Source organism: Pipistrellus hanaki (genome assembly GCF_964339955.1).
Source record: "Pipistrellus hanaki genome assembly, chromosome: 7".
NCBI classification, from domain to species: Eukaryota; Metazoa; Chordata; class Mammalia; order Chiroptera; family Vespertilionidae; genus Pipistrellus; species Pipistrellus hanaki.
Window position 1 is genome coordinate 60,960,282 of NC_140509.1, and position 22,121 is coordinate 60,982,402.

The following is a 22,121-nucleotide window of genomic DNA, read 5'->3' on the forward strand; positions in this document are numbered from 1 at the left end:
CACTAGTGCCCTCTTTCTTCAGCACTATTTTACCGCAAGGAAAAAAAGAGGGAGGGGGAAGGGAAAAAAATTAAAAACAAAACAAAACAAAAAAAAAAACCACACACACACACACACACACACACACACACACACACACACACACACAGAAAACAGGTCACCCAAGGTTGTCTATAATCTCACGCATAAAAATCAATCGTTTAATGGAGTGGTGGGGAGATGGGTGCTAGGAAGAAGTGGGGAATATTAATTCCTTTACTGCAATAGGGTTCTTAAACAGCTGCTAGATATATGGAAAGTCAGATCTGGGGAACCACTAAGACTGATTTAGGTGAATATTCCTTCTATGTACTTCAAGGACCCAAATGCATTTTTCTCTCCCTGTACGTAAAGACCCTTCTGAAGGAAGCAGAGTAAATACCCTTGGAGACATCTAGAGAAAGGCTCTATGAGGTTTCATGGGGCAGGGGTGGAGGCTGCATGGGTGGGAGTAAGGGGAGAAGGGGAATGCACACCATGACCAAGGTAAGCTGAAGGAAGGGAGGCAACCCGTGGCTACATTTTCCAGGTCAAGATGTAACTAAATTGAGAATGAAAGTCAGGTCACATGAAAACACTGGAGTGAAAAACACTTATCCAAAATCCTCCAGGCTGCCATCACCCTCCCGACAGGTTTACAGTGTTGCTTCTTACTGTGTGAAAAGTGGAAGTTAAATCACATTCCTCTGGGAGCATGTTGGCTGAGCAGAATGTGGCCCAGCTTCTTCGGGGAGGGGGGGAGGGGGAGACAAGTGACAGTGTGCCTTTCCACTCTTGCTCAAAGCTTTCTATTTTCATCATCTGTAGAGAAGAGAGATCAGCTTATGTGTGTCCCTTTATAGTCACCTTGTCCATGTCATCGTTATTCTATGGAATGATGCCATGGGGGCCTGGAGGGGAAAACCACATGAGATGGCTTCGAATACCCTTTAGTAAATTCCAAGAAAATTAGCAAAGGAAACAATGTCTCTAGTCAGGAACAGAAGCTAATTCTCATTCTGTTCTGGCCTCCCGCCCCCCGCCCCCCACCCCATATGTCAGATTTCCTGGATTTTTTTTCTTAGACAATGCAAAAAGGATAGGATTTTTTTTTTCTTTTTCCATTAATAATGCACTGAACCAGGTACACACCCTTTAGTCCTAAAACATCTCAGTTCTGGAAAGTAACCATAGGTGTACTTGAGGAAAATAGAAGGTAAGCTTCTGCCGAAACCGGTTTGGCTCAGTGGTAGAGCGTTGGTCTGTGGACTGAAAGGTCCCTGGTTCGATTCTGGTTAAGGGCATGTACCTTGGTTGTGGGCACATCCCCGGTAGGGGGTGTGCAAGAGGCAGCTGGTCAATGTTTCTCTCTCATCAACGTTTCTAGCTCTCTATCTCTCTCCCTCTCTGTAAAAATTCAATAAAATATATTTAAAAAAAGAAAAAGAAAAAAAGAAGGTAAGCTTCTGTCTTCCCACATAGGGTAAAATGGTTCTCTGCCAGTACCCTAAGGAAGATGTATGCTCTAGGAGCAACTTACAAGTGTTCACAGTGCCCCATCTCATTCCTTTATTAGCCATTTAACTTACATTTTTGATAATACTATTCTAGTTTGATAAGCCCTAAACATATTTTAGCATATTTCATAGACATAGTTAATGTACAAAGACTTCTGTGCATACATACACCATTAAATATGATTTTCAGGATTAAAGAATGTTTAGCTTTAATGTGTACTCCTTAAAACTGAATATTTTTAATACAGTATGTCACATTGGCATAATTTAGAAAAGATTTTCTACTGAAGGAATAATTAAATGTTCAGATTTATTTGTTCTCAAAACAGTCCAAGTAAAAACTACACATTCAAGCTGGCTGAAGCAGTTTTAAAGAGGATGAACTTGGGTGTCATGACAGAAGATATATGCATAAATTATATATTACAGGTATTATGAAAAAATAATTTCAAATGCACCAATTTGAAATTATCAATTAAATTTATTGATAACTATCTACAGCCATACCACCCTGAACGCGCCCGATCTCGTCATAAATTTATTGATAACTACTTCAGACAAAATTTTAAAAGTCAATAAAGATAAAAGTAAGGCAAGAAGAAGGCATTGAGAAGGGAGAAGAGAAAATCACTTAAATATGCTTTATCTTTCTGGAAATTAAGACTCTACCAAGACAGGCAGAATGCAATACATATGCAGACATCTAAGGAAAATGTCTATTACTAGGATTGAAGGGAATTGCTAAAAAAATGAATTACACACATATTAACAAATACAGGTCAATACAGTATTCTATAAGAGTTCAAAGAATATTAAAAGTGTATAAGCTCAAAGGTACTGCCAATATAAATCTGTGCTGGGAAGGTAGTATATTACATTCAATATGGGATTTGTAGTAGAGTAAAAAGTGTTAGGAGTATTTTGGTTTGGGGAATCCATTTAAAACAAAATATAGTGGGGATCAAGCAAAAGAATATCAACATGTTATCTCAAAATAATAATTTTAATGTGCTGCTGTAGCCATGGCCAATTTGGTTCAGTGGATAGAGTGTGGCCTTAGGATCCCAGGTTCGATTACAGTCAAGGGCACATACCCGGGTGGCAGTCTTGATCCCTGGCCCTGATCAGGTGCCTGTAGGAGGCAACCGGTCGATGTGTCTCTCACATCAGTGTTTCTCTCTCTGTGTGTCTCTCCCCCTTCTTTCCACTCTTTCTAAAAAATTCAATAGAAAAATATCCTCAGGTGAGGATTAAAAAAAAATTTTTTTTTAATAAAATAAAAATAAATAAATAAGTGTGCTGCTGTAACAAAGAAAGCAACAAAATGTCCATCATCCTTATGTGGTGATACAACAAATATTACCTGCAAATAAAATTGTGATCACTCTCCTTAGAAATGTTTGCACAATTCTCATTGCTCTTCATTATAAAGGGCATCATACAGAAACTAGTTTAGATTATAAATGAGCAAAATGATATAAAATTTTCCACAGTCTTCTAATGAGAAAGGTAAGTTTTGATTGAGAATAAGGTTTTTAAAAAGGAAGAAATGGATAGTCCAGCTGGTATGGCTCAGTGGTTGAGCATCAACCTATGAACCAAGAGATCACAGTTATATTCCCATTCAGGGCATAGGCCTGGGTTGCAGGCTTGATACCCTGTGTAGGGCATGCAGGAGGCAGCTGATCAATGATTCTCTCTCATCATTGATGTTTCTCTCTCCCCTCCTCTCTGAAATAAATAAAAAATATTTTAAAAAAAAAATAAATAAATGGATAGCTGAAACCGGTTTGGCTCAGTGTTTTTTGGCTAATCCCTTCAGGTTCTTTCATCCAGCTCCCCTCCCTCCAACATCTGTCAGTATGTTCCATGTATCATGTCTCTGATTCTATTTTGTTCATCAGTTTATGATGTTCATTAGATTCCACATTTAGTGAGATCATATGGTATTTTTCTTCCTCTGACTGGCCTATTTCACTTAGCATAATAATCTCCAGGTTCATCCATGCTGTTACAAATTGTGTAGTATTTTTACAATTGTGTAGTATTCTATTGTTTAAATGTACCAGGGCTACATTCCCATACTTCTGTTTCCAATGTCCTATAGTTTTCCAAATACAAGTCTTTTACCTCCTTGGTTAATTCTATTGTATAAACGTTACCACGGCTTTTTTTATCCACTGATGGGCACTTGGGTTAAGAAGATCCAAGCCAAGTAGTTTAAGGATATATATCATATGGTCTCACTTATTTGTGGAATCTAATGAACAAAATGAATTGACCAACAAAATAAGACCCAAAGCTTGGAGGCATGGAACAGACTGACTACCTCGATGTGGGATTGGGAGGATGAGAAGAGATAAACCAAAGAATTTATGTATTATATACATAGCCCATGGACACAGGCAATAGGGTAGTGAAGACCTGGGCAGTGGGTAAAAGCTGGGAGTAGGGAGGATAAAAGGAAGGAGAGAATGGGAGATATCTGTAATACTATCAACAATAATAAAAAAAAATATAAGGACATTTCTAATTTCTTCACATAATGTAAGGATATTAATTGTTTTGCAACTGTTTCTCAAGTGCAAGTAACTAGATTAGGTAATATAAACTATTTAGAAATATATTTATACTACAAACTTTACTACACTTAAAGTACTTAAATTTGTTCCAAATGTTATGAAACCATTTTCATTACTGTGTTCACCAATAGCAAATAAAATTTAGATACTTTACAAAGGTAAAAGGAAACTAATACATAAATGAAAACTAACCTTTATCCAATGTGTGGCTATATGATTTGAAAAAAAAAAAAAACACCACATGAAATGTCTTCTAGAATCATCATATGAAATGCATAAAATAGATATATTATCCTAGTCAATAAATGGGAAATTTGAGGCATCAAGAATCAGTTTCTTGCCTGAGCTTAAGGAACAAATTAGGGGCACTGACACATTAAATTACCTTTATTCCAAATTTATAGAAACCACCACATGAAATGAGTTGTGTTACTTATTTTCATTTTTTTCTCAAGCTTTGAACTGATGCTCTCTCATCAGTAATAAAGAACATGGATTTGCAATCTTCTCCTTTTGGCCTTTCATCTGTTGAGGGCATGTGCTTTACAGGTGATTGTTCTATTTGCTTAAAATAACCATCTTTTATAACAGTTCTAATAATGGCAGTAACCTATTTTCACAGTATCACAGTCAACTTTTAAACAATTAGAAAAAAGGTATCTAAATTTTCAGATCTAATAAAAACTTACATTAGGAAATTATTATCTTACTACAGTTTCACCTACACACAAAAAAATAAATTCTTGTTCCTGTTTAAATAGCAATATATCGCCTCACTATAACAAAAAGATAAAATAATTAATTAGAAAAATAAATAGAATTTTTCCATTGACTCCAGATAATTTTCAACTCCCTCTGCATCTCTCTCCACTCAACCAAATCTCAGAGATACTCTATATTAGATGACCACTTTTCTTCCCCTCTTCAACCTACTGCAAGCAAGTTCTCGCTTTACCACTACTTAAACTCCTCAAGCAAAAGTCACCAATGATTGCCTAAAATATTCATGAGAACTTTTTAGATCTCTGCTTGTTTAATTTCTCTCCAGTGTTTAAGTGCTAACTGCTCCCCAACGTTAAAACTCTCTTGGCACATGGTTTCTGTCATTTTATGCTTTATAGGTTTCCCATCTTACCACTCAGCCCACATATTCTCAGACTCCTTTTCAGCTCTTTCTCCAGACCAGACATTTTCTCTAGCCCTATTCTCATGTAGTCATTCTTTTACTCCTTCAAATAATCTAAATCAAGTGCCCCTTGTAAACATATCTAAACACAGGCATCTGAAAATCAACAAGACCCAAACAGGAATCATCTTTTTTCCAAATTGCACCTGCTGATGTACTTATCGCTATAAAAGCCACTACAGATTGCTCTCTCCTCTTCATTTCTCTGAATACTGTTTTAGTCCAAGTCCATACATATCTGAGCTCACCAGCTGTGATGGTGTTCTGGCAGTCTGTCTACAGAGTCTTCCCATTCATTCCATCCTTCACAGCATGACTAGTATCATCTAAGATACAAATCTGGCCATTCATTTCCTTGATTAAAAACATAGTGTGCCCTCTATATTTTGCTAATAGAATAAATTTTAAATGCCTTATCAAAGTATTAAACATTCCCTATAATCAAACTCTTGACTAATCCCCCATTTAATTTCACTTCTTGCTCTTCCCTCACCACTTTTTCACTTTTGCTTTTCATTGCACCTATGTCCAACAGTCTGCAATGTCTTCAGATAATTCAGTTGGTTTTACGTCTTCTGGCCCTCACACTTAAAGGTTCATTTTACTGAAGATACCTTATCTTCTTGTCTAGGAACACACCCCTTAATTTTCAATATTTAATTATTCTTTCCTCTATGAGACAATTTTTAACCATCCTAACAAATATGTTTTCATTTGTTTATATTGTGCCCTCACAATAATTTTCGCTTCTATCATAGCACATACAAAAGTTTATTATACAATTTTTAACATATGTCTATCTTTTCTAATTATATAGTGACAAAATTGACAAGGACACTTCCTCATTCAACTTGTAAAGTGTTTGACACACAATTTTATAAAGCACTTACTGAACAGAATTTATCATATGAAAGTTAAAGAAAAAAGGATTCCTACATATGTGACATATTTATTCAAAGAAATAAATATCTAATTATATACATTCAAGTACCAAAGCAGGTGTGAGGGAATATTTTAGAGATGGAGGAGTGGGGAGTTGATTTTTATATCATTTAATTATTCTCACATTGCTAATGCTCCTATTGTATCTGCCTAGGATACATCTGCTTCATGGACTTCATATTTTTCTCTCTCATTATATGTATTAGCAATAAGGTAGCAGAGAAGTCAGTTCTGTGCAGAAATTGGTCTCTATTTTTACCTCTTCTGTGCATTATTTAAAACATTCAAAATAGCAAAGCTTCCTATAATTTTCAGGCAGGGTCTCTACCAAGCCATAGCATTTACATTCAAAATGTGGGTAATGAACATTTTTCTATGAGACTTGATCTCACAGTAGCATGGCACTCATGTCTCTCCAAGAAATGGAAGGACATTATAATTTTACAGCACCATTTATTGAAGAGGCTTTCTTTTCTACATTGTATGTTTTTGGCTCCTTTGTAAAAAAAAATATTTGCCCATATACATGTTGGTTTATTTATGGTACCAGTTTAAAAAAGAACGCTGAAATAGCAAAGGGAACCATACAAACAATAGCAATGAAGCTTTTGTTGTTGTTTCCATCATTATACTAGTATGTAATTAGAAAATAGAGCATATCGGGTCTGGTGTGGCCAGGCCCGGAGCAGCGGCTGCCAGGCTGGGAGCGGCCAGGCCCGGAGCAGCAGCTGCCAGGCTGGGAGCGGCCAGGCCCGGAGCAGCCGGGTCTGGTGCGGCCAGGCCCGGAGCAGCGGCTGCCAGGCTGGGAGCGGCCAGGCCCGGAGCAGCCGGGTCTGGTGCGGCCAGGCCCGGAGCAGCGGCTGCCAGGCTGGGAGCGGCCAGGCCCGGAGCAGCCGGGTCTTGTGCGGCCAGGCCCGGAGCAGTGGCTGCCAGGCTGGGAGTGGCCAGGCCTGGAGAAGCGGCTGCCAGGCTGGGAGCGGCCAGGCCTGGAGCAGCCGGGTCTGGTGCGGCCAGGCCCGGAGCAGCGGCGGCCAGGCTGGGAGCGGCCAGGCCCGGAGCAGCCGGGTCTGGTGCGGCCAGGCCTGGAGCAGCGGCTGCCAGGCTGGGAGCGGCCAGGCCCGGAGCAGCCGGGTCTGGTGCGGCCAGGCCAGGAGCAGCGGCTGCCAGGCTGGGAGCGGCCAGGCCCGGAGCAGCAGCTGCCAGGCTGGGAGCGTCCAGGCCCGGAGCAGCCGGGTCTGGTGCGGCCAGGCCCGGAGCAGCGACTGCCAGGCTGGGAGCGTCCAGGCCCGGAGCAGCCGGGTCTTGTGCGGCCAGGCTCGGAGCAGCAGCTGCCAGGCTGGGAGCGGCCAGGCCCGGAGCAGCCGGGTCTGGTGCGGCCAGGCCAGGAGCAGCGGCTGCCAGGCTGGGAGCGGCCAGGCCGGGAACAGCCGGGTCTGGTGCGGCCAGGCCAGGAGCAGCGGCTGCCAGGCTGGGAGCGGCCAGGCCCGGAGCAGCCGGGTCTGGTGCGGCCAGGCCAGGAGCAATGGCTGCCAGGCTGGGAGCAGCCAGGCCCGGAGCAGCGGCGGCCAGGCTGGGAGCGGCCAGGCCCGGAGCGGCCGGGACCGGAGCAACCGGTCCCAGAGCAGCCGGGTCGGGTGCGGCCAGGCCTGTAGCAGCAACAGCCAAGTCCAGAGCAACTAGGTCGGGAGCGGCAGTGACCAGACCCGGAGCAGCTGGTTGTGGAACGAACCAGAGCAACAGAGGCCAGGCCCGGAGCAGCCAGGCCCGAAACAGCTCGCTCCTTGCCTGTACCTGCCCACGGCTGCCTCTCAGACATGGCTGGAAACTTTTGCGGGAACTTGAGGGTCTGCTGAATCAAGTGATGAAGGCTTAGATCTGGATGTGTTGAGTTAGTATAGCGCTGGGGTGTTGATCTGTAAGTGCCTTGGGTGGGGCCTGGATGAGGCTGGTTGACCTATTTGGAAATGTCTTTTGTGTGAAGTGTATCATTGGGCATGTGGAGGTATTATTGATATGAGATAATGCTAAGTAACAGATTTACTATCTGAAAAGGGATTTACTATCGGGGAAAGGGAGGGAGGAAGAGACTGAACATAAACTGTGCACCTATGGATGAGGACAATGGGGGATGGGAAGGGGGCGGAGGGTGGGGTGGGAACCTGGTGGAGGGGGGAAGAAATGAGGAACCTTTGTAATAATATGAACAATAAAGATTGATTTAAAAAAAAAAAAAAAGAAAAAAAGAAAATAGAGCATATGGTACAGGGAATCTAAAAACAAAATTTATGTACATTTACATAGTTTTTGCCATTATTCCTTTCAATATTTTGAATTTCCTAATAACTTTATATCCAGAAGCAATTGTAGAAATATTCTATTACATCTTCTTTAAGCTTGCATTATAAAAGGGATGATGATAATGAAAAAGTTATTAACTAAACTGCCCCTTTAAGGCAGGAGAACTTCAATAAATCTGAGTTTTATAAATGCAAATCTGTATTAAAAATGACTAAAAACACACATTCATAAATATTCTATTTGCATAAGAAATGCCTCTTTTGTAATCAAATAGTAATCACTGGTGATTTGAATTTATTTTAAGTACTTGATTAAATATTTCATTTCTGCCAATATATCCATTATGAATTACTCTCCTTAATGATAAAACTTATGCTTTTCAGGTTCATTTTAATATGTTACATTTAACTAGAAAGAAATTGGACAAATATTCTACACAGACTTAAAGCAACAGGACTCTTGCATTGGTTCCTGTTAGAATAGGAAAACTGCTACCTCCTACCCCTTTGTCAAACAAAATATAGAAAAGAACTATTTTAAAATATAAATATTTGGGGCAAACAAATGGTTAGCTAAGAATTTCTTTATGGGAATAATTACCTTTCAAAGGATCAAAATATAATGTAATACATACTATAATACCTATTTGATTATAAATACTATAATACCTACTGATTACAATTGAATCATTTTTATGAGGACAGTTCAAACTGCTAAAATTTCTCATTTAGCCGAGACCGGTTTGGCTCAATGGATAGAGCGTCGGCTTGGGGACTGATGGGTCCCGGGTTCGATTCCGGTCAAGGGCATGTACCTTGGTTGCGGGCATAACCCCAGTAGGGGGTGTGCAAGAGGCAGCTGATCGATGACTCTCTCTCATCGATGTTTCTAACTCTCTATCTCTCTCCCTTCTTCTCTGTACAAAATCAATAAAATATTTTAAAAAAAAATAAAAAATAAAAAAAAATAAAATAAAATTTCTCATTTATCACCCTTTTTCAGACTTATTGTGGTACTGAAAGATATAAGTTGTATATATTTACAATAAATTAATATACATAGGCATTGTAAATGATTATTAAATTTAAGCTAATTGGCATACCCATCACCTCACATGATTATTACATTTTTTTTTTTTTTTTTGTAGTGAGAGCACTTAAGGAAAAATCTCTTGGCAAATTTCAAGTATGCAATATTGTTAAGTATAGTCATAATGCTGCACATTAGACTCCCTGAATGTATTCACCCTGCATAAGTGAATCTGTGTACCTTTTGAACCACATTTTCCCATTTCTCCTATCCCTCAGACCCTAGCAAACATTTTTCTGTTTTCTGCTTTATGAGTTCAAATATTTTAGATTCCATGAAAGGAGGTCATGCAATATTTGTCTTTCTATGGCTGGCTTATTTCACTTAGCACAATGATCTTCAGGTTTATCCATTTATCCATGTTGTTGCAAATGGCAAGATATTTTTTTTTTTTTTGAGGCTAAATAACACTTATCTATTGACGAATATTTATCTTATTTTCATGTATTGGCTATTGTGCCTAATGTTGCAATGAACAGAAGGGTACAAATATCTTAAAGAGATATTTGCGCCCAGAAATGAGATGGCTAATCATACAGTTCTATTTTTAATTTTTTTTAAAGACTTCTAGACTTTTTTTCTATAATGGCTATACTAATTTACATTACCACTGACAGTATACCAGGGTTCTTTTTTTCTTCACTTACTTGCCAATACTTGTTACCTTTGTCTTTTTTTTTTTTTTTTAATATATTTTTATTGATTTCAGAGAGGAAGGGAGAGGGAGAGAAAAATAGAAACATCAATGATGAGAGAGAATCACTGATTGGATATTTCCTGCATGTTCCACACTGGGGGTAGAGCCTGCACGTTCTCTGACCAGGAATCGAACCATGACCTCCTGGTTCACAGGTCGACACTCAACCACTGAGCCATGCTGGACGGGCACCTTTGTCTTTTTTATGATAGCCATTCTAAAAAATGTAAGGTAATAACTCATTTTGAATTTGATTTGCATTTTTCTTATGATAAGTGAGGTTGAACACCTTTTTATACACCTGTAGGCCATTTTTATGTACTCTATTAAGAAATATCTATTCAGGTCCTTAGCCCATTTTTTAATTAGGTAACTTGGGATTTTGTTTGTTGGCTATTCAGTTGTTTTCATTACATATTTTGGATATTAATCTCTAATCAGTTATATATGATTGGTAAATATTTGCTCCCATTCTGTTGGTTTCTTTTTCAATCTTTTGATTGTTTCTTTTACTCTGCAGAAACAGTTTAGTTTGATGCAATTCCCCCAAAAGTAGAAAATTCCCATTGTCTATTTTTGCTTTATTGTTTGTGCTTTTAGTGTCATATAAAAAAAAAAAATCATTGTCCAGACCAATGTCAAGTTTTTCCCCATGTTGTCATTTAGTAATTTTATAGTTTTGTGTTTTATGTTTATTTATTTATTTATTTTTCCATCACCACCCATTCCCCTCTACCCCCACAATCACCACACCATTGTCCACATCCATAAGTTCTTTCTCTCTCTCTTTTTTTTTTTTTTTTTTTTTTTTTTTTAAGTTTAATTATTTAACCCATTGTGAGTTCAGTTTTGGATAAGGGTTTCGTTTTCATTCTTCTCCATGAAAATATCCAGTATTCCCAACAGCATGTATTGAAAAGACTATACTTTCTTCATCCATGTTCTTAGCACCCTTGTCAATGATCAGTTGACCATAGATGCTTGGATTTATTTCTGGGCTCTCTAGTCTGTTACATTGGTCTATATGTCTTTGTGGTTTTTTAAATGGCAATATCATACTATTTTGAAGTCATTTTATAATACATTTTGAAATCAGGAAGTGTGGCCCCACCATCTTTGTTTTTCTTCTCATAATTGCCTTGGCTATTCAGGATTTTGTGATTCCATGTGAATTTTAAGAGGTTTTTATTTTTTTAGAATTTTATTGATTTTATTTATTTATTTATTTATTTTTGATTTTTTTTAATATATTTTATTGATTTTTTTTTTTGCCCCCCTCCCTCCCTCCCACACATCCCCTCCCTCCCCAGAGTTTTGTGTCCATTGGTTGTACTTATATGCATGTAAAAAAGTCCTTCGGTTGATCTATTATCTCCCCCAGATCTTCCTCCCCTCCCCGCTGTAATTTGACAGTCTACTTGTTGATATACTGTCTCTATATCTATCTTTTGGTTCATCAGTTTATAATGCTCTTTATTATCCACAAATGAGTGAGGTCATGTGGTGTTTCTCTTTCATTGATTGGCTTATTTCACTCAGCATGATGTTCTCCAATTCCATCCAGTTTGCTGCAAATGATGAGAATTCCTTCTTTTTTATGGCCGCATAGTATTCCATTGTATAGATGTACCATAGTTTTTGGATCCAATCATCTGCTGACGGACACTTAGGCTGTTTCCAAATTCTGGCTATTGTAGATTGTGCTGCTATGAACATAGGGGTGCATATATCCTTTCTGATTGGTGTTTCTAGTTTCTTGGGATATATTCCTAGGAGTGGGATTACTGGGTCAAATGGGAGTTCCATTTTCAGTTTTTTGAGGAAACTCCACACTGTTCTCCACAGTGGTTGCACCAGTCTGCATTCCCACCAGCAGTGCACGAGGGTTCCTTTTTCTCCGCAACCTCGCCAACACTTGTCGTTTGTTGATTTGTTGATGTTGGCCATTCTGACAGGTGTGAGATGGTACCGCATTGTTGTTTTGATTTGCATCTCTCGGACAATTAGTGACTTTGAGCATGTTTTCATGTGCCTTTTGGCCTTCCTTCTGTCTTCTTTTGAAAATGTTCTATTTAGGTCCATTGCCTATTTTTTAATTGGATTATTTATCTTCCTTTTATTTAGTTGTATAAGCTGTTTGTAGATGTTGGAGATTAAACCTTTATCAGTGGTATCATTTGCAAATATGTTCTCCCACACTGTGGGCTTTCTTGTTGTTTTGTTGATGGTTTCTTTTGCTGTAAAAAAGCTTTTTATTTTGATGTAGTCCCATTTGTTTATTTTCTCTTTAGCTTCCATTGCCCTAGGGGTAGTATCAGTGAAGAAGTTCTTTTGGCATACGTCTGAGATTTTGCTGCCTGTGGATGCTTCTAGTATTTTTATGGTTTCCCGTCTGATGTTTAAGTCCTGTATCCATTTTGAGTTTATTTTTGTGAACGGTGTAAGTTGGTGATCTAGTTTCATTCTTTTGCATGTGTCTGTCCAATTTTCCCAACACCACTTATTGAAGAGATTGTCTTGACTCCATTGTATATTCGTGCCTCCTTTGTCAAATATTATATAAGTGTGGCCCCACCATCTTTGTTTTTCTTCTCATAATTGCCTTGGCTATTCAGGATTTTGTGATTCCATGTGAATTTTAAGAGGTTTTTTTTTTTTTGTTTTTTTTTCTGTAAAGAACGCAATTGGGATTTTGATAGGGATCGCATTGTATCTGTAGATGGTTTTTGGTAGACATTTTAAGAACATTAACTTTTCTAATCCATGAACACAAGATGTTTCCATTTATCTGTTTCTTTTTTATTTCCTTCATCAATATCTCTATATAAAAAAAGGCTAAATGACTGTATGTATATCCGACCATCAGACCAACTGACTGCCTGGTACATATGATGCACACTGGCAATTTAAAAATAAATGTTGACTTGTGCATGCACAATACATATAAAGTTTTTGCTGGTGCCAATCACACATGTGTGTTTCAATCTGTCATTGTTGATCATGAATTTGGTTGGCATTTCTATTATAAAGAAAGGGTGAAAAGGGATATTAAAATATTTCTTCTAATTAATTTCCTTTCAATGTGCAGAAATCTGTGAACCAGGCCACTAGTGTATTATGATTTTCGATGTATAAGTCTTTTACCTCTTTGGTTAAGATTACTCCCAAGTAGTTTATTCATTTGGTTGCTATGGTGAATGTGAATATCTTCTTAATTTCCTTTTTGGATAGTTGGCTGTTTGTATATAGAACTGTGGCTGATTTTTGTATGTCAGTGTTGAATCACTCAACTATATTAAATTTAGGTATTAATTTTAACAGTTTTTTTGTTGTTATTGAGTCTTTAAAGTTTTCTAAATAAATGATCATGTTACCATCAAAAGAGATCATTTTACTTCTTTATTTCCTATTGGGATGCCTTTTGTTTCTTTTTGCTTTTCTCTTTGCTCTGGCTAGAATGTCCAGTACAATGTTGAAGAGAAGTGGTGAGAGAGTGGGCATTTTTGCCTTGTATAGGACCTTCAAAGGAAAGCTTTCCATTTTTCCTCATTTAATATGATGTTAGCTGTGGGCTTTTCATATAAAGCCTTACTGATGTTGAGGTTAAGTTCCTTCTATATCTACTTCCTTGAGAGCTTTAATCATGTATGGATATTGAACTTTGTTAAATGCTTTTTTTGTATCTATTAAGATTATTATATAACTAGAGGCCTGGTGCACATATTTGTCCACTGGTGGGTTCCCTTGGTGTGGCCTATGCCCACTCAGAGTCTAAGACACTTCAGGAGATGTCAGAGAGCCGGTTTTGGCCCAACCCCCACAGGCCAGGCCGAGGGACCCCACTGGTGCATAAATCTGTGCACTGGGCCAGTTTCAGCCCAATCCCTGCAGACCAGGCCAGATAGGGCCTCAAGTATGTATATAAGATCTTTGGTTAATCTCTTCCCACCCTCCCCCATCACTCCTCTCTCTGAGATTCATCAATCTGTTCCATGTTTCCATGCCTGTGGTTTCTGCTCCTATATTGAGCGTCATAGCTACCGGCTGGCCAGTAGCATATATATATATATATATATATATATAATATTAGTATATAATTATTATTGTTTATTATCTGTTTATTGTTGTTTATTTGAGATTCTATAGGCCTTATCTTAGAACTACTGCTAGGTCCCATAAATGTTGGTTTTTGTTATATTTCCAATCTCACTTGTTGCAAGGTATTTTTTTATTTCTCTTTTGATTTCTTTTTTGACCTATCAATTGTTCATAAGCATATTTTTAATCTCCACATATTTGCAAATATTTTCACTTTCTTCTTTTAATTGATTACTAGTTTTATAACACTGTGTTCAGGAAAGATACTTGATATGGTTTCAATCTTCTTAAATTTATAAAAATTTGTTTGTGGCCTAACATATAATACATACGACCTATCCTGAAGAATGCTCTATGTGCACTTGAAATGAATGGGTATTCTGTTGTTTTGGATGAAATGTTCTCTACATAGCTGTTAAGTCTATTTGATCCGACATATCATTTAAGACTACTTATTTTTTCTGTCTGGATGATCTATTCATTAATGTAAGTGCAATACTAAAGTCCCTTCTATTATTGTATTTCTATCCATTTCTTACTTTAGGTATGTTAATATTTGATTTATATATTCAGGTGCTCATATGTTAGGTGTATAATTATTTACAAATGTTATATCTCCTTGTTGAATTATATTATAGCTTTTTATCTCTTATTATAGTCTATGTTTTAAAGTTTATTTTGTCTAAGTATAGCTATCTCAGCTTTCTTTCAAGTTCTATTTGTAAAGAATATCTTTTTCCATTCCTTCACTTTTAGTCTGCGTATCTGCTTACATTTGAAGTGAGTTCTTATTTTTTTATCCATTCAACCACATTATGTCTTTTGATTGGAGAATTTAGTCCATTTACATTTAAAGCAATTTTATTAATGACCTTTTTAAGGAAAAAATAGTGCTGGGTTTGAATGATCCTTATTGTTAATATACACAGCCTTGGTTATGAAATAATTACACACATCTTGCCTTCATTTTTCCCATGTCAAGCTAGGAAGATTGACGATATATTGTTTATTTTAATTTGGAAGGAAATACAACTTAGTCATAAGAGGCAACAGCCTAGACCAAGGAATCAAGATAATTTCTAGATTCTCCTTTTCTCTTAGAGCTAAACTGTGGCAAATCACTAAATTTCTCTGAGTTTCATATTCCTCTACTCTAAAATAAAAAATTTTTAAATATCTAATATTGACATTGTAAGAATGAAAAACTGAACATTAAAGGCTTTGCAAAATATAAAATTCTACTCATAAATCATCATTTATACCCATAAAGGGACTTAAGTTTATGTTAACTCATCTATTCCTTCTCAACCAGTCCTCCTTGAGAACAATTTTTAAAATTAATTTCTAAAATAGATTACCTGGGTTAGGGTTATTGCTAGAATAAAGCCAACTCTCCCCTAAAGAAACTGGGACTATTGCCGTGGCCTAGTGAGATCATACAAGAAAACAAGTGGTCTGACTGACATCAAATTTATAGTTTCAAGAAGCAGTTGAACTCAATGAACAATGAGTAGCTCACTGATTGGTTTATGGCCAATAAATTCATTCCAACTTGTGGAATGCTATTAGACCATTAGTATCTAATAGGTAGATGAACTCAGCCAGGGGTAAATAAATATTTCAGAATCTTCCAGAGAGCTAAGGTGCAAAAATAAACTATTTTTTTCTTAAATTAGCTCTGGTGATTCTAATATTAAAAACATTACACCAGAGAGAAATTTTCAAAGCATATTTAGGAAATTTTGCAAATACAGGATTGAACACTCCAGTGGCAATTCAAGAGAAAGAATTTTGTTTAATTGTAACCACTGAGTGATACTGTATAGAATTCCATCTCTATAGTTGAAATTACATTTCCAAACACTTACAGTTGGTTCTGTAGTTTGATGTTTTGCACAGGGTAACAATAACTGAGTCTAGAGTTTAATTACGCCAATCAAGGTGAACAAAGAGGAAATGATGTTGTACTTGTTTTTTTTAATATTTCTGCCTGGCATCAGTCAGACTCAATCAAACTTAGAGTTTAAATCTCTGTTCCAATGTTGAGAAGTGACATAAAACTATCATAGATAACCTTTTACAGCACCGTGTATATTCAAATACCACGTTTCAAATACATTTCCAAAGGAAAGGTTCCGCCGTAATGTCTTGTACTTAGTAAAAATGGTAGGTTCGCCAATGTGGAGGAGCTCTGCTTGCCCACTGCTCCAGCATTCGCACTCCTTTTTCTTTTTTTCTTTTTTGCTTATTTTTTATTTTTATTTTTATTTTTTTGTGTCTTTTTTTATTTTTTTATAAATTATTATCTGTGTACATATTTTAACATTGCCCCCCCCCCATACATACCCTCCCTCCCCAGAGTTTTGTGTCTATTGGTTGTACTTATATGCATGTATACAAGTCCTTTGGTTGATCTCTTATCTCCCCCAGATCTCCCTACTCTCCCCGCTGTAATTTTACAGTCTACTTGTTGCTTTACTGTCTCTATATCTATCTTTTGGTCTGTCAGTTTATAATGTTTTTTAATATCCATAAATGAGTGAGGCCATGTGGTATTTCTCTTTCGTGGAGAACAGTATGGAGTTTCCTCAAAAAACTGAAAATGGAACTCCCATTTGACCCAGTAATCCCACTCCTAGGAATATATCCCAAGAAACTAGAAACACCAATCAGAAAGGTGAACATATGCACCCCTATGTTCATAGCCGCACTCCTTTTTCAATTCATCTCTTGAAGCCTGGGATAAAGTAACTATTTGCATAGAATTTTACAGGGTTTCGTTTATGTAAATAGCTTCTTTCAGACTAGCTTAGAGGTCTGTGATGAAGCTCTGTACAAAGTTGGATACAGACTGTCTGTGCAACTACAACTCCCTTGGGTAAAGAACTTACTTTTGTGCTGCTGAGATGCCCTTCCAAGTCTAGGGATGAATCCTGTTGAGCTGCTCATTTATCACGCAGTGCCTGCCGATTCCTGGCTGTTATTTTACAAGCTCTCTCCTCTCGGAGTTATCCGAAGTGAACTAAGGGGTAGCTTAACTCTATGAGAAAGAGGCTACCTCTCCATGAAGAGAAGGAAACATGACAATTTTCCTCGGCCACCTTCAGCACAACACAAGTAGTTTTTTCCCCCCTCAACTTACAATATGTACTCACATTTCCCTGAAAAGTCTTTTAGAGTAACTTTTAGGAGGAGGATAAGCTTCCTCAGTACCTAATTAATGCCTGCTTTCTAGAAGCAAGGAAAAAAAAAAAAAAAGTGCGTTTGCAGAATTCTCTTCTGCCTTTTTTTATTAAAGTCACAAAAGGCAACCGGCACTGGCTTCCAAGGGATCCCCGCCCCTTCAGCTGGGAGAGCCGCTCTTATTTATATTTGCTCAGAACCCGCCTCCTGTCTAGGGGTTCCAGCCAATCCTGTCGCCTCCAATGTTGTGGGCAGAGCTATCGCGAGACTCCAGCTGCATCCCGTTATGGTCTTGCACTGTGCGGACTTGCGCAGAAGCGGCTCCTGAAGTCACCGCCGGAGAAAAGGGGGCGGGGCCGGCCCGACGTGCGCGTCCACCGTGACCCCGCGGCGCTCCATCGCGCGTCCAGCAGGTAGGAACTGTGGGTTCAGTCTCCCCTCCCCGGGAACCCCCACACTGACCGGGAGAAAGCGCGCGTGCCCGCCTCCAGCGGATGGTGGGTGGGTGGCGACTGCGTGCCCTGGAGGAGCGGGGACACTAGAGGGCCTTGGTGCAGAGGCTTTGAGAACCTGCTTAGGTAGGCGCTCCGGGGATGGAGGGTGGTCCCGGGTCCGAGATCGGGGAGGGAAGGTAACTCTGGATGGACTGAGACTGCGGCCCCACGGGGGGATGGACTCAGTTTGTTCTGGATCCCGGGGAGCTAAAGGGCACCAAGAGGGTGCCGCAGCGCGAGTCTCCCCGACCCTTCCCCATCGCGGACCTGCTGGCCTCTGGACCGCCCCGGCTTCCTTCCGGGAGAGGCGGTGGGTCGTGGGAAAGGAGGCTGTGTTCCTCCCCCGGGGGCCTGGGGCCTGCAATGTGTGGTTAGAGCGCCCGCGGAGCTACTGTCGCGCTCCTGGGCCGCGAGGTGGCTGGTCTGCTCGGCCTGCTGCTGGGCAGCGATCGGGCGCTGGCAGCCCGGCTTGGACTCCTCGAAGCGCCTTTGAGTCTTTGGGAAGCAAACAGTGGGCTGATCACCACTCGCTGCAGACTTGCCCCTGGAGGCTGGAACTGGGCAGCTGCCCAGCTTCCTAGTGCGTGAGGTTGTAATGCAGTGAAAAGGGGAGGCCGAGGCTTCTAAGTGAGTCTGAAAGTTCTCAGTTACCTTTGTTTGGAGCCAGATGGATTACACTCGTATTCAAAACCATCCTTGCACGTTGTCCATTGTGGCTCCGTGGGAGTTGCTAGGTGTGTGTTGTGTGATGATTGATGGCCACTATCAAGTAGGCAGTATTAAATAATGACTGTTAAGCTTGTGCCTTTTTTCTCAGTGACTTGCCGTTGGGCATGAGGCAGAAATCCTAGATGTTTGGTTGTTTTCCAACTTGTATTTAAATTAGCTGAGGCTCTAACAAAACAAAATATAATAATTTTTAATCGTTACAGCTATTTTTAATTATTCTGCTGAGTAATAACCAAAATGATAAATCCCCCTGAATAGAAATGTCCTGTGATAATCAGTACTGTGACCAAAAAGACTAGTTGGTTTATGTTTTTATGCTAGAAACAGGACAGTGGTGAGCAGTAGTGGGCTAAGTACGCCTTTGCTGGATAGCCCGTGCTCCTTGGAGTTAGCCAATACGCTGGCAGTTGAGAATAAAATAACTTACTTTTGAAAGATGCTATTACATACACATCCTCTTTTCGCTCAGCCTAAGAACTGTACTTACAGAATTATTGTTTAAAAATATTTTATAAAGAGTTCAGGCTAGAAAGATTTGGGGGAAACAGAATCTGATGGTGAAAAAGTTTTTTATGAAGGCATTTTTTTTCAAGTTTATGTGACTAACTTTTCTTTTAGGGTTCAACAGATGAAAATACTTTCATCCTACTGGAGTTTTCAACACAAAAAAAAAGTCTGGTGATGTTAGATTTCTGAGAACTTTTAAGCCATCAGTAATGATTGGGCTTTGATTATATGAGGCTCACCTTGGACCTATGCATACAGCAGATGTATTCTCCTGTACCCTTAATAGCCTAAACCCAGGTCTGTCATACATGTATGGTAATTCAGGATTTGTGCCCTTCAATGTGATTATAATTTGGTGGGAGTGGGGAGATATGAATTTAAGTTTAATTGATATTCATTTGTCTTATTGTCTTATTAAGGTTTTATTTTTCTGGCAGTCTTTGTTTTTTTATTAAAGCTACAGGTCAGTCAGTTTTGTCTGTCTCATTCTGGACCAGAAATAATAAAGAATAGTTTCACTTTACCAGTAGTCTTCTAGAGTGTGGTTAAGAGATGTGAGTCCAAAAAGAAATGTGAGTAAGTACTACTAGGTCTGTAAAAAAGGGGAGGGCATTCATGGAGTTAGAGATCTTTGTTTCACCTTATTTTGTATATCATTTCCATCCAGGCACTGACTTGGCTTTGGAGATACAATGTTGAATAGGATACTGTTGCTGCCCAGTTTTCCTGTAGTTCTTAGTCAAACCGTTGAGAACACTGTAGCATTTGGGATGAAGTAGGAGAGGCTCTTAACTCAACAGGCTGGTCAGGGAGGGTCTGGGAGAGAAAATTGGGACAGCAACAGTCAAAGAAAATCTGAAAGAGTATTTCAAGCAACAGGAATTGAAAAATGCAGGATAGTAAAAGTTCAGTTCATATAGAAAATTTCATATAATCATATTTTACACAAATACCATTATTTAAGGGGAAGGATTAAGAAGTAGAACCATCAAAAGTGGGATTCATGTGGTATGAAGAAAACCAGGAGATGGATTTGGAATATGATTAGAGATATACCAGTACTTGATATAGAGGCTGCCCATTAACATTATGGTTATTCCTGGATAGAGATCCTGTAGGAAAAGAGTCAATCAAAATGTGATTGATTGATTAATTGATTGATTGATTTTTTAATTTTTTTTTTTTTTTTTTTTTTTTTTTTTTTTTTTTTTTTTTTTTTTTTTTAGTTATAAATGTACTAGAGGCCTGGTGCATGAAATTTGTGCACAGGAGGGGGGGTCCTCTCAGCCCAGCCTGCACCCTCTCCAATTTGGGACCCCTTGGGGGATGTCCAACTGCCCGTTTGGGCCCAAACAGGCCGGTTTAGGACATCCCTCTCACAATTGGGGTCAGTCAGACATCCCTCTAACAATCTGGGACCACTGGCTCCTAACTGCTCAGCTGCCTGCCTGTCTGATCGCCCCTAACTGCTGCCCCTGCTGGCCTAGTCACCCCCAATTTTCCCCTTCTCCGACCTGATCACCCATCCCACTGGCTTGATTGCCTATTACTGCCTCCCTGCTGGCCTGGTCGCCCCAACTGCCCTCCTCTGCCAGCCTCGTTGTCCCTAACTGCACCCCCTGCTGGCCTGGTCGCCCCTCATGGCCCCCCTGCCAGCTTGGTTACCCCTCACTGCCCCCCCTGCTGGCCTGGTCACCCCACACAGCCTGCTGTTCCGTCATTCGTCCAGTTGTTTCGGTCATGACAGTCCTGGCTTTTTATATATTAGGATGCTTGGTCTGGGTTTAGTTGGTGAGGATAGTACCTGAGCAGTAGGATTTTTTAAAGTTTCCACAGGAGCCCTAACCAGTTTTGCTCAGTGGATAGAGCATCAGCCTGCGGACTGAAGGGTTCCAAGTTCAATTCTGGTCAAGAGCATGTACCTTAGTTGCAGGCACATCCCCAGTAGGGAGTCTGCAGGAGGTATCCAATCAATTATTATCTCTCATTGATGTTTCTAACTCTCTATCCCTCTCCTTTCCTCTCTGTAAAAATCAATAAAATATATTTTTTAAATAAATAGATGATAGATAGATAGAAAAAATTTTCATAGGTGATTCTAATGTGCAGTGGAGTTTGAGACACACTGATCTATAGATGTTGATTGTATTAGTATTTATTATAAAGACTTACTTAGATTGCTTCATCTCTTTGCTTGGGTAAAAATTTGTCTTTGTTGATTTATTTTCCTGTTGAAGATCCTTTAATGTTTGATTGTTGATTGTGAGCTCAAAGATGAATTGTACAAGCCAAACTTTCATTGTTTTGGCTTGTACAATTTATATAAGGGGAGGCTCAAAAGCCTTTGCTGGGACTAGTTTTCTATTCTGTTCACTGATAATGGGGAAAATTTCTCTATAGGCAGAGTCCATTGTCTTATGATTTTTCTTCTGTACTCAGTAACAATGGATGTCTTTCTACTTTAGGCACTGTTCTCCCAAAGGCATCACAGCTATCTTGCCTTTGTGAAAGAGAAGGCAGGTCCTTACCTGTCAATTCCCACTCTATTGCTCCATTATTATCTGTGTTTGTAGCCCTAGACCCACTTTGAGGTCTATTACCAGCTCTGTCAGCATTGTGCATGGAAGCCCGTTGGTGATGCCCGATGTGTGGTGCTAATTCATACCACCATTTTGCTTTTGTCTGATTCCCTATGTGTTATCCTTAGGAATTCCTCAGAATTTCTGGTCAACTGAAATTTTCCTTGACGGTTTTGTTGTTGCTGTTGTTGTAATTTTAAAC

At 39.2% G+C, this 22,121-nt stretch overlaps 1 protein-coding gene across 2 annotated transcripts in view; it reads left to right on the plus strand.

The window, feature by feature from the left end:
* The first annotated feature begins 17,905 nt into the window (after nucleotides 1-17,905).
* The window catches only part of SHPRH (SNF2 histone linker PHD RING helicase), a 67,154-nt gene continuing 62,938 nt past the window's right edge, over nucleotides 17,906-22,121 (plus strand). The window contains exon 1 of one of the 2 annotated variants that reach the window (XM_084889276.1): nucleotides 17,906-18,023. The gene's annotated coding sequence lies outside the window, so the exon portion shown is untranslated. Of the gene's footprint in view, nucleotides 18,189-22,121 lie in introns of both variants that reach the window. The other variant, XM_084889275.1, reaches the window with a different exon arrangement.